We start from the raw sequence: 13,218 nt of genomic DNA, 5'->3' as shown, positions 1-13,218 counted from the left end.
GCAACGAGAATTCTCGAGATTGACGGCAAATGTTCCTGTACGCTTACACGGAAAATACAACCATTTACTTCAGTTTTTATCCCGATCGGTGTAACGATTCCACGACATATCAGGTATTAGGAGTTTTTTATTTCATGTTTAATCTTAATTTTGCAGTTTGGAAGCGTATTGTTGCAGACCGGTCACACCACACCGTTTTCTTTCACTGTCTCTCACTTTATCTGAAGTGGTGAACCTAACCTAAATCCTGTGATCCGATTATGTTGGATTTGTTCACTTGATGTTATAACGTTTGCTTTCTGTAACAGGTTCCTTTTTAGTGAACAGTCACGACATTCTAATTTTAGCTGTCTTGAAGCATCTATCCATATCATTCTTGCAAGACCATGCTTGAGGAGTAGCGATGTTAAAAGTGAAAACAAGAGCCTGTACTTGGCTAAAGATTCCTCTCTCAATATATTCCATTTAACAATAACATTAGCTCAGAATTGTGCCAAGAATCATTCTAGAGAAACCTCTTGCATTTATCAGTTGTTAAATTGCATATGTGTATGTAGGTCTGATTTGGTTTAAATAATCATTTAGCAATCCAAGTCTAAAACATCTTGTCCACATACCATATAGTGATAACATTTAGAAACACTATTAGGTGACATAGTTTCTTTTTCCATTTCTGTTACTTTTGCCAACATATGATTACATTCTCGACTTTGATTTTCAACTGAAACTGACAGCTTTAAATGCATGGACAATACAGGTTTGCTGTGATTACATGATGCATAGATGATAGAACACGAGATACAGTGTATCCAGGATATGCCATGTGAGCCATTATTTCCTAATGAAAACTTACCTTACAATCATGTTTAGTAAGGCTGAAGTTATTAATGACTGTCACAACATTTAGCTTACAACAGATATATTGATCTGATTACCCGCTTAGCATGGTCAGGTGATCAGTGGAGAACATGTTGCAAGTGGAACAGATGTAGTTCAGATAGACTCGTCATGTTTATTTTGATTAAGGACTGCCGTATAAATGACATTGTAATCATTGTAATCGTGAAAGTGCATGTACAGAAACTGTTATTATACTTTTAAGTGGAAACTGTTGTGACCTTTTCATTAAAGCTATGTCTATGCTATGTATTGCTTAAATTTAAACATATTGATATGAAGTAACATACCACGTTATGTTCATGATTTAAACAGACATGTGAAAACACAATATTTTGGATTTGGTGAATGAAAATACATGTAGTTCCTTTTAACTATGTAAACAGTAGTGATTTTTTTTCTTTAAATTGTTTTACAACAGTGGTGATTTTTAATAATTGAAATAAATAGGCTGTATTGGATAGTGCTTGAACCAAATTTTTTATGTTATTACCATATTTTGTTTGGATTGAATTTTGATCGTGGTCTTTATTAACCATGTTTACAGATTAACATACTTAAGCGTTTTCATCCTGCACCTTGTACATGGTGTACTGAGTAATTTCAGTGTACCTACACATCCCCATTATATTGATTCTATTCATTATCAAAAGGAGGGTGGTGTAGCCTAGTAGTTGAGGTGATTACTCATCATGCAGAAGTCAGGGGTTTGATTCCGATATGGGTTCAAGGTGTGAAACCCATGTCTGGTGTTCCACATCCTGAAATTTCTAGAATATTGCTATTAATGCTAAAGTGGCATAAAATCATGCATTACATTAAAACTCCATTACAAACAATGTTTTTTTGGAATAACATTTAAAAATAATTTCTCTAAGCTTAATTTTCCACAGAAAGAAATTGTGTTTGTAGGTCACCAAGATGCAGCGGTCTATAGAAGCTAACCTGTGTTAGACACATATCAGTCGTGGCAATATATGTCTTGGCAGTATTTGCTTTCATGTTAAGCATGGTAAGATAGATAACAGTTTATCAAGTGTTAGTTGTATCAAGATACTTTGTAAAGATTGCTGATTTGTCAATTAATTAATGTGAGCTACATCAGTTGTAAATGAACGTTTCATAGATTTAAACTAAATGTGGTTTAAGTAACTCCTATATATGAGTCCTAATTTTGATCCTTGAAAGTACAATTGCCAAAACTTAGTTTGTGATCCATGGGTGCATTGTATTGAAAAACACAGAGACATACTACATGATACTAGCTTTGTTAGTATTGAACATGGGCTTAACATTTGGTTCTATGTTTGTTTGCAGTGTTAGCACTGTGACTATAGTATGCCATGTTAAAGTATGTAAGTTTTCATAAGACCAACCATTTACTCTGTGTGTGTCCTTGATTATTTAATTGAATCTGAAAATATTTTAATGATTATTTAATTGAATCTGAAAATATTGTAATGATACAATTAGTTTGCAGTGTTTTTGTTTCCTAAAAGACTGGCAGAAAGAATTGTTTTTAATGCATGTTGCAGTATGCTTAGTCATTCTGGAATCCAGTTATCTTAGCTTCAAATTCCACTGCTGGCTTGTTTACAATTCTGAATGATTTTGCAGTTTTGCCCATGTCTTTCATGATTTCATGGATAAACTTTGGTTTTCTCACACTGAACTGATTTGTCATGATATGGAAGTCAGTCTGTCAGAAACTAGAGAATTCATTTGAAAAAAGAGCCCAACTTTAGTCTAGAAGGATAAGCAGAGAGTCTGAAAATTATCATAGTTGCAGGCATGTCTATTTTTTTGTAGATACAAGTTTTCAAATAAGATAACTTTATTTCTGGAAATTAATGTCAATCTATGATTTGTACTGTAGTACAGTTGTGACCTGTCAGTGCAATCTCTCACTGAAAATAGGATGTTAGTGCAGAAACGATGACAGGTTGGGATGTTAAACAGATCAACACGGTCAAAGGTGTTTGTTATACTCATAGGGCACTCCTACAGCGTCATCTGATCTATTGAGTACTGTTGTTGACACATATATGTCTCATATATCATCTTTCTTATCAGGTTAATGGCTTTATCAAGTTACAATTCATATATGTACTGCAGATCTACAATGCTAGTATCAGATGAATGATGTTGTTTGCATGCTGTTTGAATGATTATAATGAATGTTTTGCTTTCACTGAATGTCATCACCATTGGTCTGAACCCTGAATAGATTAACAACTAATCTCTGAAATGAGCATATTTTACTGAAACAGACTAAACCGTGACAACGGCATATCAAAATATAGGTCTCAGATAGCATGATCAGAAGAATGGGTCAGTTTAGAAATACTTCATTATAACAGTGATAACAGCATGTTGAATAAAATCAATATTTTCCCTTTTAATGCTTCACAAAGCCAAAAAAGCAGCTATATAGTGAGGAATTCTTGATATTTTCCTTGAAAGTTGAATGATTAATTGTGATGCTAGATAGTTCACCATGGCCACAAGAACACAAACAGGATGAATCATAAACAAGCTACATGTTGTTAGCTCTCAATGTTCAAGGCCACATATACACAATAGGTAGCTTAACTTGCTTAATGCATATACCAGTGGTGTGCTGTGAGAGGTTTATAGTTATCAGTTAGGGAATGGGTTTTTTTCATCTTCATTTTACAACTGTCATTCCAAAATGCATGTACCATATTCTATGCACACACTGCATCTCTTTTTGCCTGTTTGCTTATAAAGGATTTTTCAGCTTTCATGTAAGAGTAGATACTTAAATTGTTGAAGAATCAAGTTATCCATAATTACCACACATGCAGAAGTCACTTGTACTTTTGACCCGTGAACGTCCCGGGGTAGAATAGTCCTTCAGCAATCCATGCTTGCCATAAGACTATGCTTGTTGCAAGAGGTGACTAATGGGATCGGGTGGTCAGGCTCGCTGACTTGGTTGACACATGTCATCAGTTCCCAATTGTACAGATCAATGCTCATGTTGTTGATCACTGAATTGTGTGGTCCAGACTCCATTATTTACAGACTGCCTCCATATAGCTGGAATATTGCTGAGTGTGACGTAAAACTCACTCACTCACTCACTCACTTTTACTTTTGTGGTCAGAGTGGTAAACAGGTGTTTGGTAATTGCTTGTAACATGAATAAGCTAGTCCCATTAATTGACCATCAGAGTCAAGTATGATTTGATTTTGTTATATATGAGTATATCATGTGTTAATGGTATAGAAGAACCAATCATCTGGTTGTCAGATGATAAATAATAATGAGAAGTTATGAGTTTATTGCATGGACATGTTCATTTAGTTGAAGTGTGTATGTGCTTATCATTTTGATCAGGTGTTTTGTTTGTCTGTAACCAGCTGATTAGAATTTCTAATGCAAATTCATGATTAGTATAAAAGAGATTGTTTTCCACAGTATGTTATATTAATAATAGAATAACAGGTAGTTTAAAAAAAAGCCCAGGTTAGTTGTATAGCAAAGAATGATGGCAAGAATTTTGTTGAGGCATTAATTTCATTCATTGACGTTTCTTGACAATATTCCCATTTCTTATGTTATTCCCGTAAAAAAAACCACAAAGAATATTTTGCATGTGTGTTTGGGACACATAGATTTAGATCTACTTAATTTATAAAGCACTCTAAAACAGTAACATATAAAAAAAAAGCGCAATAATTTTGAAAAGATTCACGATTGTAATGAAAATTTCACGCACAAAAGAAATAAAGTGCATATTTATAATTTTACTGCTGCAGGCATTTGTCGTGTCAGGTATTATTACTAGTATCGAGTATGCCAGACTCCTGTTTAGAACATTACAATATTCAGAGCTAGAAATCAGTGTGCAATCACAGATTACTTTTTATCATATCTGAAACATTGGGTTGTGTCCATTGCTATAATTCTGTTATTGTCATTTGAATTAGTGTAGGTTTTTGGTTGTTATCCATTCTTGATGGTATCGATTCGTCGATACACTGTGTTGCCTCACCATGCCTTTATCTATCACATATTTTGTCAGGTTTCTGTCTCGGATTATGACTTTTGTTTTGGGGAAAATGGCTTTGAACATTTGTTCCACCATTGTGGTTACTGTTGTAAATATCGTGAAAATGTCTAACATTTTGGTGTCTTGTAGACCCAAAAGCTATTAGCATAGCTGCCCTTCCTAAAACTATGTATTGAAGTCAGACAAAACATGATGAGCAGAAAAATTATGTGCTTCCTGTCCATTGCCAAGAAAGAGAGATGTCCATTCAGAAATACTTGAGAGTCACTTGATGGAATGTACATGTCTAAATGAGCATTGTGCTATATATTACACACGTTTTCATGATGTTACATGCTAAATCATTGATTTGTTTGTTGACTCTGTGTTGACTGTTATGAGAACAGGTTACAGCTATGTCAACCTGCAAGCTTGCATATTGATTTACTGGCTGAAATGAACACTGAAGGAAAGTCTACATGAATGCATAATTCCTTGGTCACCTGTCCCCTAGCTTCTAGGAGCGATGGGGTAGCCTAGTGGTTAATGTTTTTGCTTGTCACACCTAAAGACCTGAGTTCAATTCCCCTCTTTGGTACAACTTGTGAAGCCTGTTCCTGGTGTCCCCTGCCATGATATTGTAAGAATATTGCTAAAAGTTTCTTGAAACTAAACTCACAGCGTATATCTTATCAGGGATATGTCATTGGAAGTGAAAAACACTCATTTAGAGCTGTGGTCATGTAATCTGTCATTAAAGGATAAGACAGTAGAGGAGTAAGTAGAACTAGATTCTGTAGGGTTACATTCCTAAATTCTGTAGAGGTGCATTCCATGTGGCTGTTGAAGTATATGCCAAGAAATTGGTGAAATTTCTTCTTGTTTTGTTTCTTATTTTCATCAGAATCTGTTAAGATGCAGTACTTGGGTCATTTGATATTGTGTTGAACCTAAAAGAAACTGAAATGTGTCGTTAGCATGATTTCAGTATATAGATCTAGAATTGCATTCTTGCTGGAGTCATTTCAGGTTGTAACATTAAACCTGAGTTGTGCCTGTAAAGACACAGGACAAGAGACTGTTAAGGTTCTTTTCATTTCTTATATGGTGTATCTAAAGCATAGGGCACACATGGGTATGATGTGTGAAGCTCATGTCTGGTGTCCCCTGCATATTGCAGGTATATTGCTTAAAGTGGAATAAAACCTCACTCACTGCCATCAAAGTTTCGGAAATGATTTCTTTGCAAAGACTCAGGCCCACTGATTAGCATTAGTTGTAAAAATAAGGTCTGTTGGTTTGCATAATTAATGAAGGATGTAGCTGTGTGCATCATGGACTGAATAAGTAATTATCTACCTGCAGCAGGCTAGGTGTTTAACATGTGAACCAGCTAGAGTTATCACATGCAGGTGATGAGAGGTGCAGCCCAGCCAAGTTCCTCATTCCAAAGTCAGACCATCAGCCTCACATTGGCAACATGCTAGCTTCATCATGGGGGATAATCTAGGGCTAGTCTCACAATCTCTGGTTTCTGTTTTTCTTTCAAGCTTTCACTCTTGGCTGTAGGTTGCATGAAAGGCTTGTCTTATTATATTTGGTCTGTTTACACTCAAGCCTTCACTCATGGTTGTAGGTTGCAGTGGTCAGTTTTGTTCATGCACCACAGCTGTATTGTCTATTTTTATCCCATGCCATGGTCGTGATAATGAGTTAATATATCAGCTTGTCTTGCTCAGATTTTGTCACAACTCTGTAGGATATGTCATCATAAAATATGTCTTCTTGATGTCCTTGGCTGTTGCCTTTTTTGCCTGAGACAGACTTTTTTTTGATACGGACCCCATCATTAAGACATGGTCTGTCCTTACCGTGACAGGCTAGCAGCCCATGTTGTGAGTAGGCACACAGGCAGAGGTGGTGATTACAGAGACTTATACCATATTTGGTAGGTAATTACAGTTGTTGTGCAGATAACTTGTTATCATGACCCATGTGTTATCCCTTCCTGTTAAACCTCGTTTACTGATTGTGTAGTAGGTGTTGGTGTTGTCAGTGTTTACACTAAGATGTGGAGGTGGAGGTAACTTAGGTTGCTGGTATTTAAATCTACCATTTATAATCTTGTAAATGACAAAATGCCAAATTCTTTGCATTGCTATTATTTCAGTCAAGTGGCAGCAGTTCTGTTGACAAGTTGGTGTTTGTTTATTATACCAAAGCTGCTAAGTAATAGGGGTATATACCATTCATTTTGTCTGTCTGTCCGTCCTTCCATCTAACTTTTCTCCGGAGCTTATCTCTTAAAGTTTACATGCTAGGTTCACCAAACTTCACAAACATATTAATCATTGCCGATTGCTGTGCCTGTACTATTTTGAAGTTGTTTCAGACTTTGTTGTTGTTTCCATGGAAACATGACTATGTGTCAAATGTGTTTGATAGTTATCTGGCCATTGCATATCACTGAAACTATATATTCTAGATTCAACAAACTTAATACGCAAGTTAATCATGACCCACAGACATGCCATGTGCTATTTATTTGCAAAATTTGATTTTTCAGGGTGTGATGTTAACGTTTTTACTTTTCATGGCCTTTCTTTGTGTCATATGTACCAATATGTGATTTATTCTCTATATTTAGATTAGTTATTTCTTTGATGTTATCAACTTGTGATTTATTTTCTGTGTCTACATGGGTTTTTTTGTTCATGTCATAAGTACAAATGTAGTTCTGATTGATTCTAAATAGTTAATTTCTTCATTCCATATATGCAAATAAAGATGTACATGGCAAGACTATCATCTAACATGTAAATAATGTTTAGTAGATTCAAGGAGAAAGTTTTGTGAGCTGCTGATCCTTGTCACGTTATATATCAATATCCGTCATTTCCATGTCTCAAAGTGGGAAGCAGGGCTATCTGATCTGTGCTCACTTCTCCACTTGTTTATTATCACTACATTCAACAATATTCCTGCCATATGGCAGCAGTCCAGTCCAATAATCCAGACTCGACAATCCAGTGATCAGCATTATGAGCATCAATCTACACAATTTGGATACATGTCCACCAAGTCAGCAAATTTCTGACCTGATTTCTTTTTGTTTCATCTTACAACAACTGTTGGTTCCTCATGACCAGTTCTAACCTGAATCTTCATCATGTTCATATGTCCATGAGTAGTTTATAGTCAGATTTTGATCAAGTAGAAAAAGTGTCTGTTAGATTTTTTCACACAGTTCCTTACCTATGGTATCAAGCACTGATCTAGAGTTCTATTTATCTATTTATTGACCCAAATAGAATTCTTGTTTTGTGAACATTATGTCTGATTTTTTTTATGATTCTTGATTTTTTTTATTTCTAAGCAAAATTGGTGACCATCATGCCTTACATCATTTTAACTTTACACTTTCTTTCCACATAACGTGATATACTGCACTTCACTAGTACTTCCCAAATATTTTATGACAGAGATTTGCTGAACAGCTTTTTACCAGTTACTCTACATGGACATGATAATGTTGTTGTAGACCTGAATTGCTATAACACATGTGACCCAGATGATCACTTCTGGAAGTGGTTGTCAAGAAAACCATATTTTTCTTTTCAGGACCCATGTTATATATTGTTGCTGTAGCTATAAATTCCAGCAACATTCAGCACAAAACACTTCCAAACAACCATCATGGATTTAAACAAATTCAGCTAAAGCAAACTTTACTTTCTATATCTGAAAACAAGAGGTATTTTATGGCCTAATATTGACTATTATGTGAAGCCTGCCTCTGTGAACATAGTGAATGCAGCTGATTTCCTGGTGTCCTTGTCCACCACCGACACCAGATTCAGTTACAACGCCAGTGTCAGTCAGCTTCCTGTCACTGACACAATGCTTCTATCATTTGATCAAAGGTTTATTTGTATCTCATTCTGTGTTAGCACAAGCTGTGATCTGTTCCTGCTTGATATTCGGATTGATATTTTATTTAAATGCATGGAGAGCTATAGTGTACCATAAGGTGTCTGCCTATTATGCTGAAGACCTGGGTTCAATCGTGGTGGAGGCACCTAGGTTTGGGTCCCAGGGTGGACACATTTGCATAGTATCCGTGGAAAAGATACTTCACCGAGTCTGTCTCCGAAATACCTTAGTTGTGCATGCGACGTTCAATAAAACAACTAACTAGTTCACCCAGCAGTAAAATGGGTACCCATGAGGCTGTGCTGGCAATGTGTGTTTAGTTCAGTGCCCCTGACAGGCAGCATGGGCAATGTACCCCAGGGAGTTGAAAAAAGTATGAGAAATTATGATGGTGCCCTCTGACTGGGCATAGTTACGTACATAGCGCAGTGAGCAGGCAATGTGTCTGGATTTGAGCACTATACAGCAGACTGTTACTGTTAAATAAGCTGATGTTGATTCATCACAGTTGTATTTGTAGTGGACTGTGTTTTTATCCCCAGCAACATGTTTTCAGGGGTATTAAAATGCACTCCGTCTGTCTGTGCACATTTATTTTTTCCGGAGCAGAACTCTAAAACCGTTCTTCACCAAACATGACACATAGATTGGTCTAGTGGTGTACTGGTGCCTTTTGATTGTTTTGGAATTCAGAATAAAATATTTTTGGCATTTCCATGGCAACAAGTATGACTTCAACTGAAATTGGAGGTAATGCGGGGGATATTGATGACTATGTCTTCTTGTTACACTTGTTTTGAACTTTCCTGGCTGCAGGTGTGTTTTGATATTTCACATGTGTATGTTAGCTTGTTTACATTTTTGAGTGGTGGTCTCAGTTTCTAGTTTATTGTTTACTGCATTCATGTATGAGTGAGTTGTATTTACTCTTGTCTAACCAGTATTTGAGTTTTATGTTAGCATGACAGTTTAGCACATGAGGACTGTAGGTCTAAGATGCTTAACACTTTGATGAAATTTAGGCACACAGATGATCCCATCCTCGATAATCTCTAGAGTATACATTACGATAAATCACCACTATACCCTGGATTCATCTATGACTCAGCCTGCTAATTTTGTTACGTCCCTTGGCTGGCCTTTTATCCAATCATGTGTCTGCACTGGGAAGTTGAGCGGACCAATCACAGCTCACTTTCGGTTATTAAATTATCTAACCAATGAAACTTGGCAACACAAATGATACAGATGTACTCTGAAAGAGGTAGCAGGAGTTCTTGCATATATTTTTTTAAAGTTTTGGACCTGTCAGTTTGTATGATTTCCCCCCAAATCTGAGTCATACTGCGAACAAACCTTCATGGCTGCAACCACTATCTTTTTGACACTGGTAAGCTGAGTAATAACGGAGAATATCATGATTATTGAGGATGGTATGGCGCTGGCAAACAGACACGGTCAGGGTGAATCTGGGTTGGATTTGGTTTGTTGTTTAACACCATACATAGCCATATTCCAGGTATGTGGTTTCAGTCTATAAATACTTGTGTCTCAATCCAGTGATCAACATCAAGAGCATCGATCCACTCATTCATACTTTTACTTGTTATGTCCTCAGAAAAATCCTGGGTAGACTTGACCATTTCAAAATTAAATGGTACTCCATAAGGACCCTCTGGACCCTTGTAGGCCAGGGTAAAATCTTGTTCATAATTTTAATTTTTCAGCTTGTTGAGAAACAGGAGATGACCAAAAAGCCAAAGGGCAGAGGACATGGAAATTGTGAGTGACATGCACTTGACGTACACAGAACACATTGATCATCATTTATTCTCAATACATGATTGTGCAATAGCAGATGACTTATCATTACAAAGTGGCCGAACATGCTCAAGGGTATCTTTAAAATGTTCTTTAAACATATGGTTTCTATGCAGCACATTATTTGGCATTACTATAGCGACAGCTTCACAGTTTTGAGGTATCTGTGAACGACACAAAAGCTCTGTAATGAATCGTGACTCACCTGAAAGTTTCTGTATTGTGAATTATCAGTTAATAATTCAACAGTATTGATATTGTTAGTACTGTTGGTAGTGCATCTGCAGACTAGATGTGTCAAGTATAAATACTGGAAGCTTCAGAAGGTATTCAAATCATGGTGAGTTTTTATTATTGTAGACTTTAAGTGTTTTGTTTTATATCATTGTGACTTTTATTGAAAACTGTTTGCCAGATAATGACAAAGTCTTTGACACTGGCCTTTTTAATAATTTTATCTTCAACCCATTAGTGGTGATTACCATAGAAATGTAAACTCTTCACCAAGATTATTGAACTATTGAGTTTGGTGGAGCATGGTCAGCAGGCATTAACATGAAATTATTGAAACAAATTTAAATTCTTCAAATTTATCATACTTTTGGCGTTTTAAGAACATTCTCCTAGTGGACCATTCAATGTTAATTCAGAATTCATCAAATAGCACATTTTAGGAATTAAATACTTCCTCAGTAATCATGCTGATATTATCTTTATGAAAACCTATTCGTTAAAAAGTAGGGTGTTTGAAATAAGTTGAATAGGTCGGTTCGGATGGCAGTACATGACATTAAAAGCTCTTAAATTGGGAGAAAACAATGTTTATATCCTGACAATATGATTATAACGAATGGTATGCTCTGTATAGGTGACTTCTGTGTCACTGACAAATATCGATCGTCGGCTTTTGGTTATCATATTGAATGCACCGTTAAATATCTGTAAACATAAGAAACTTTTTTGAAAATTCAAATATGGTAACAATATAAAGTTCCTTATTTGCCGACCCATGAAGGTCACGGGGTAGAATAGACCTTCAGCAACCCATGCTTGCTATGAAAGGCGACTATGCTTATCGTAAGAGGCAACTAACGGGATCAGTTAGGCAGGTTCGCTGACTTGGTTGACACTTGTCATCAGTTCCCAGTTGCGGAGATTGATGCTCATGATGTTGATCACTGGATTGTCTGGTCAATTATTTACAGACTGTCGTCATATAGGTGGAATATTGCTGAGTGTGGTTTAAAACTAAACTTACTCACGCACTCCTTATTTGTCTGTCAGTGTCGTGTGCTATTTAGAATTTGTATATAGCTTCATGCTACATATTCCACAGCTGGGAGAGAGTTCAGTCTTTGATCAAGCTATGTGTATTATTTAACAACAGGCTGTATAGACAAGTTCATCATACAACCAAGCTTCACACTACCCATATTTCACTCCCTTAGTGAACACCGTGTTTGAGTTATTTACTGTGTGGATGGTTGTACAGACACTTCACAGTTGGGTGTATTGGTAGCCTGGCTGTATACCCTGCCAAACAAGCCAATATGCAACCAGATAATAATGTAGTTAAACTCACAATTAGAATGTTGTGTGGAGTGGCACACAACTCAACTTAATTACTCATTTAGTAATTATTTAAAAATCAGTAATAGCCCACAACTATGGGTGTTTATATTTTTTTGCCAATAAATCTAACTGTCTATTCAAAAGCTAAATCATGAAGGTATGAGTGACAGTTCATTCTTAAATTGTAATCTGTTCTGAATATCGACCTGTGTAGCCTGACCTGCACCTGTGTTAGAAGTGGGTGGGTATAATGACCTTATAGTCTGCTGCATTGCTGGCATGTACCCAGTAAAACTTGCCTTGTCAATTCACAGAAACACAGGTAAGGAACACTTACATTGTGATCATTTTAGGAGTTGTTGTTTCTGGTTAGATGTCACGTTGGGTGGCCGTCTGGTTTTGTTCCACTGGGTTTATCTTTTACACCAGTCAAATGTATGAATATGATTTAATTACATGAAGCTTGTTCTTGTCAGGAGTTATATGGGAGAAAATTTGTTCAAATTTACTGCATGATCTTTACTGTCAGTCTAGTGTAATTGTTTGAAGATAGTTACACACTGGTATTTTTTTAGCAGAATAGTTTTCAATTACGATGATTTATTTTATTTTATTTTTTAAGAAAGGAGTGACTTCATGAGATCGTTGTTCCACATTTCAGTTATGTCACACTGTGCCTTAGAGTGAACATGAATTATTTTACAAATATTTGTTAATGATTTCTTGTATTTTTCTATCCAGTAATAAAAGTAACGAACTTGTCATGGCATCGCTTACGTTTACTCATTAAAATGTTTTTTTCCAATAAAGCAAAAAGAGCTATACATTCATAACAATCTTATAATCCCAGTGACAGTTTCATAAGGGGTCTAGACAATATGACACAAGTTATACTACTGTGTGACTTTGATTTGATGTAAATACTCACATCTCGCTTAGATAAACAACAAACTAATGCCCAGTGAAAACAGTCTCT

The 13,218-nt window shown here is 36.1% G+C and overlaps 1 protein-coding gene across 2 annotated transcripts in view; it reads left to right on the top strand.

Moving 5' to 3' along the window:
• The first annotated feature begins 2 nt into the window (after positions 1-2).
• LOC137293435 (RAC-gamma serine/threonine-protein kinase-like) overlaps positions 3-13,218 on the top strand; it is a 64,677-nt gene continuing 51,461 nt past the window's right edge. For both annotated transcript variants that reach the window (XM_067823973.1, XM_067823968.1), the window contains exon 1: positions 3-113. The gene's annotated coding sequence lies outside the window, so the exon portion shown is untranslated. The remainder of the gene's footprint in view (positions 114-13,218) is intronic.

Source organism: Haliotis asinina, chromosome 8 (assembly GCF_037392515.1).
Source record: "Haliotis asinina isolate JCU_RB_2024 chromosome 8, JCU_Hal_asi_v2, whole genome shotgun sequence".
Classification (NCBI taxonomy): domain Eukaryota; kingdom Metazoa; phylum Mollusca; class Gastropoda; order Lepetellida; family Haliotidae; genus Haliotis; species Haliotis asinina.
Note: the sequence above shows the minus strand (reverse complement) of the source record. Positions and strands in the feature narration are given on the sequence as shown.